The following is a 5,671-nucleotide window of genomic DNA, read 5'->3' as shown; positions in this document are numbered from 1 at the left end:
AACTAGGTAAACTATTCATTATTAAGGTATGTCAGTTCTTTATTTAAACTAGGAACTATCGTTATTAAGGTATACAGTCTTTATTTAAACTAGGAACTATCGTTATTAAGGATACAGTCTTTATTTAAACAGGAACTATCGTTATTAAGGATACAGTCTTTTATTTAAACAGGAACTATCGTTATTAAGGATACAGTCTTTTATTTAAACAGGAACTATCGTTATTAAGGATACAGTCTTTTATTTAAACAGGAACTATCGTTATTAAGGATACAGTCTTTTATTTAAACAGGAACTATCGTTATTAAGGATGCAGTCTTTTATTATTTTATTTTAGATTTTCTTGCTTCAGAAACCATAAGTCAGATAGAAAAACCCAGTACAATAAGCTGACTTTCAAAAGAGAGAGTCTGCCTTTGTAGGATTAGCTCAGAAACAGCATCTTGGCAGTTTTGTATTTTTCGTTTCATAAAATGTAAATATGACTGGATGTTGTTCCTAAACTAATCTTCTTAATGATAAAATAAAAACACGTCTATTACCAGTTGGAACACTAAGTATTGTATAGAAAACAAAGGGAATCAAAACTTAACCAATGAACCCATTGATCCCCTGTCAAGTACAATCAATTTCAATTAGCAAGTTGGATCCAAGAAATAGTTTTAACAATATCATAAAGTACAACAATCTTTAAGTGTGTTATAACAAAACTGAAACTAATATGAAAGTTAAAGTTAGTATTGCCATAACATTGTTCTTTTGTTGGCCTAGTTCTTTTTAACTATTATGTGAAAATTGATACAAATCCATTTACTTAACCTTGTCTTCTATCAATATCACTCGTACACAATCGTACTTGTAGGCCTAACTTCAAAGATAATATTTTCACTTTCAAATTCAACAGATTTACTCATTAATGGCAAAATGACTAACATAAAAATATAATTTTTTAGGATTTCACAGCTAATCAACTGAACATACGTGGTAACTAACAGTGATGAAACTACTTCACTGAATGAGTGTTGCTCTCTACCAACTGAAAACTAACACACAATCATCAACTACTCAGTGTGAATACTTCACTGCTATTTCACTCTAATAACTCCTATTTATTTATTTAACACCTCATTCATATGGAACATTCACAGCATCTTAGGCCCACTCCCTCAAACTTATTTGATCTTAATGTCATGCACCCTCTAGATAACATCAGAATTAAAAATGTTGAAAATATGGCTTACAACAGTATTATTCCAATCAAATAATACATATAACAAAGAGTATGCAACCACTTCTGTCAAGAAAACACAAGCTACACTGTTAATGTAACTAAAGCCTATGTTAAAAATACCATACAAATTAAACAATAAGTAAGTCCATTCTCAAGCTGAATTACTTTCAAATGTGTGTTTTAAAACAAACTACAGTTGGTGAACTGAGCTCAGTAATACATAGTGTAAAGTATTTTTAACCGGTAACATTGATCTAAACATTTTTAATGAAACAGAAACACTATTAGATTTCATTCTTCTTGGAAATTTTATGTAAAGTAGATTTCTAATTTTTGATACACATTCCTATTTTTTTTTCACAATGATATCAAATACAAGTTTCTGTTGTATGATTTTAATACCTATATACAGGCATTCCTCGTTTTAAACAGAAAAAACTAAGTCTCAGTAGAAACACAAATAGATGTTGACCTGTTGAGGTAATGTCCAACACAAGATAAAAAACTACCCAGGTAAAGACACCCGTGAAGGAAGTAGAAACAAAAACAGAGGAAACTTTATCATGATGGAGTCTCAGCATGAACAAGAAAAGTAAGAACAGATCACATTATATTACTGTAATAAATAATAATTAAAAAATTCTTCAAAGAACCTGTAAGAAATATTTCTAAAAGTAATGAATTTTGAAGAAACAAGCTAGGTAAGACCCAACCATATAAGATGGACTTCTACAGCAGAAACAAGCTAGGTAAGACCCAACCATACACGGGAGACTTCTACAGCAGAAACAAGCTAGGTAAGACCCAACCAGAAACAAGCTAGGTAAGATCCAACCATACACGAGGGACTTCTACAGCAGAAACAAGCTAGGTAAGACCCAACCATACACAGGAGACTTCCACAGCATAAACAAGCTAGGTAAGACCTAACCATACACGAGGGACTTCTACAGCAGAAACAAGTTAGGTAAGACCCAATCATACACGGGGGACTTGTACAGCAGAAACAAGCTAGATAAGACCCAACCATACACGGGGGACTTCTACAGCAGAAACAAGCTAGGTAAGACCTAACCATACATGTATGGTCTAGGAAGAGCAAGCCAACTCATCATACTTTGTTCAACATTCCATAAGGTGAAGGTCTGATCTGATTTTCTGGAAAGAGCTGACCCTCTAAACATCTTAAGATATATTTTAAACACAAATTTTGGTAGTTTTTTTTTCTTCTGAGCCTCTGATTCACAGAAAAGCAAGATTTTCACTGTCATGTTGTAGAGTAATTTCATTCAGTAATACCCAACCAGAAGCTGTAAAACACAATATTTAATAAACCTTGTAAGTATGTACACATTTGTAACTAAACAGTTATTGCAAGGAGAAGACTGCCAGCATACAAAATGAAATGTGAAACACACAAGAAAATTAAACAAAAAGCTTTCCACCTGTAAATATTAATAGATCTATATACATTTTACCATGAAGTGTTACTTTAATACAATATCAATCATTTAGAAAATGCTATTATACTCTTACTCACTGTAATTTAAATTCCAGTGATACGTGATGTATCACGTTACAAATAAAGTATTTTTCTTATATCCATTAGTCCTACATCAAGAGGACAGCTTTTAGCCACGATGATACACAGTTCAATGATAACTGACCACAAGTTGCTTCTACTCTAAAGCTAATGTCAATTCTTTATACATTAGCTATGATCAAAGCATTAGATTATATAGAGAGATAATACTGGAAAAGGTGTTAAAATATGTATTAAACATAACAAATACATTTGAAGAAAACCTGTTTTAGTCTTAAACAAGGATAACATTTAACTTGTTACTTTCAAGTAATGGCAGAGATTCAAAAATATCTATAATAAGTTAAGATTGAAAACACTTATAAATATATATATATTCAGTTTCCAATATGTGTGAAATAATCAATAATTCTGATACAACTGGTACGACAAAAATCAGAGTAAGCTGGGTTCTATAACAGGATGAGAAAATATCTATAATAAGTTAAGATTAAAACACTTATAAATATATATATATTCAGTTTCTAATATGTGTGAGATAATCAATAATTCTGATACAACTGGTACGACAAAAATCAGAGTAAGCTGGGTTCTATAACAGGATGAGAAAATATCTATAAGTTAAGATTAAAAACACTTATAAATATATATATATATATTCAGTTTCCAATATATGTGAAATAATCAATAATTCTGATACAACTGGTACGACAAAAATCAGAGTAAGCTGGGTTCTATAACAGGATGAGAAAATATCTCAACATGCACGGTACCACATAATAATTACAATAATGTGCATAGTAAAACATAATTACATGGCTTCCACAGCACATATAGCGAAACGTAACTGCACGGGTTCCATCACATGCATGGTAAAACATAACTACACGGGTTCCATCACATGTATGGTAAAATATAACTACACGAGTTCCATCACATGCATGGTAAAACATAACTACACGGTTTCCATCACATGCATGGTAAAATATAACTACATGGGTTCCATCACATGCATGGTAAAACATAACTACACGGGTTCCATCACATGCATGGTAAAACATAACTACACGGTTTCCATCACATGCATGGTAAAACATAACTACACGGGCTCCATCACATGCATGGTAAAACACAACTACACAGGTTCCATCACATGCATGGTAAAACATAACTACACGGGTTCCATCACATGCATGGTAAAACATAACTACACGGGTTCCATCACATGCATGGTAAAACATAACTACACGGGTTCCATCACATGTATGGTAAAATATAACTACACGAGTTCCATCACATGCATGGTAAAACATAACTACACGGGCTCCATCATATGCATGGTAAAACATAACTACACGGTTTCCATCAATATATGGTAAAACATAACTACATGGGTTCCATCACATGCATGGTAAAACATAACTACACGGGTTCCATCACATGCATGGTAAAACATAACTACACGGGCTCCATCATATGCATGGTAAAACATAACTACACGGGTTCCATCATATGCATTGTAAAACATAACTACACAGGTTCTACAACATGCATGATAAAACACAACTACACAGGTTCCATCACATGCATGGTAAAACATAACTACATGGGTTCTACAAAATGCATGATAAAACATAAATATCTACACGGGTTCTATAAAATTCATGGTAAAACATAACTGCATGGGTTTCACTACATGGATGACAATGATGTATATCATTCTTCTGACTTACAAGGGACAAGTGCAAAGGTCCAATATCCTTTCTGTGTCTCATCAAAATAAATGTCAGAAGTTTCTGTCTGAGAAAAAGAAAGATGTAGGAGGTAACAAAGAAGGGAAAAGAGCCCCACCCTCAGTATTATTCACAGATGCAAAGCTTGTACTTCCAGCCTGTAAATGTAGAAGATGTAATAAAGAAACCAACTTACAATCACAAAGATGTACTGAGAATAACAGAAAGTTTCTTTAGATCAGTAGAAATAATACATTGGACTAATTACATTATAACAGTACAATACTCAGTACAGAAGCTATTCCCTGGTACAAAAAAACAAACAAATTATCCTGATACGAAGAAAAAAAAAAGGCTCATCTGCACAACTTTACAGAGTACATTTATTGGAGTTAAAACTAAAAAAATGTGAGTTGGGTTGCTAATGATAGATTATACCACAAACTCATACTTCACTTGTCAAATTAATGTCTAATAGGAACAAAAAATTAAAGATTCTTTACATATCACAAATAGCCATTTTTGACTTACCAGTACATAAAACTTCTTTCTCAACAAGTACAGTGAAGTAATAATTGTTACATTTTGTTTTTATAGTTTCTCCACAGTTATCAAAAATAATACTGAACAAAACAGGCAACATTATGAGAAAGATTTCTACTTTTGTATGCAGGTGTGTTTCATACACACATACCTTCCTGGGGTATTATTTTTCCATTCTATTTAAACTGATCCACCTATAAATAATTTCAGTACAACATATTTTGATCATTTTAATACCATTTTATTAAAAAATGCTTGATTAGACAAAAATAGTTAAACACATCTTTATATACACAGCATGGTCACAAGCAAATAGACACCACCTTTTCAGAAAAAATTTAATTTTTTAGTCATATTTACATGAATTGATATATTTATAATTTAATTAATATCTAGTAGATCTTCCTTTCGCTTCGTGGAGTTCGTTGATCCTTTGGGGCATCGTGAGAATCATCTCGTCAATTTTAGATTGTAGGATTTTCGCCCAATCTTGCTTCAAAACTTGGAGTAGGTCGCTCTTCGAAGTTGTTTTTTGGGTTGTTTCTTGACTTGCCGGTCGAGTATGGCCTAAAGGTTTTCGATGGGGTTCATGTCAGGAGATTGGCTCGGCCAGGGCAACTT

At 32.6% G+C, this 5,671-nt stretch overlaps 1 protein-coding gene across 3 annotated transcripts in view; it reads right to left on the bottom strand.

Annotated features, from left to right (window-relative positions):
* Positions 1 to 5,671, bottom strand: part of LOC106475422 — a 19,157-nt gene that overhangs the window by 3,673 nt on the left and 9,813 nt on the right. Inside the window, exon 5 of one of the 3 annotated variants that reach the window (XR_002608868.1) lies at positions 4,508 to 4,665. The exons of the other annotated variants lie outside the window; for them this stretch is intronic. The gene's annotated coding sequence lies outside the window, so the exon portion shown is untranslated. The remainder of the gene's footprint in view (positions 1 to 4,507; positions 4,666 to 5,671) is intronic. 3 annotated transcript variants of the gene reach the window in all.

This window comes from Limulus polyphemus, unplaced genomic scaffold, assembly GCF_000517525.1.
Source record: "Limulus polyphemus unplaced genomic scaffold, Limulus_polyphemus-2.1.2 Scaffold8554, whole genome shotgun sequence".
Classification (NCBI taxonomy): Eukaryota; Metazoa; Arthropoda; class Merostomata; order Xiphosura; family Limulidae; genus Limulus; species Limulus polyphemus.
Note: the sequence above shows the minus strand (reverse complement) of the source record. Positions and strands in the feature narration are given on the sequence as shown.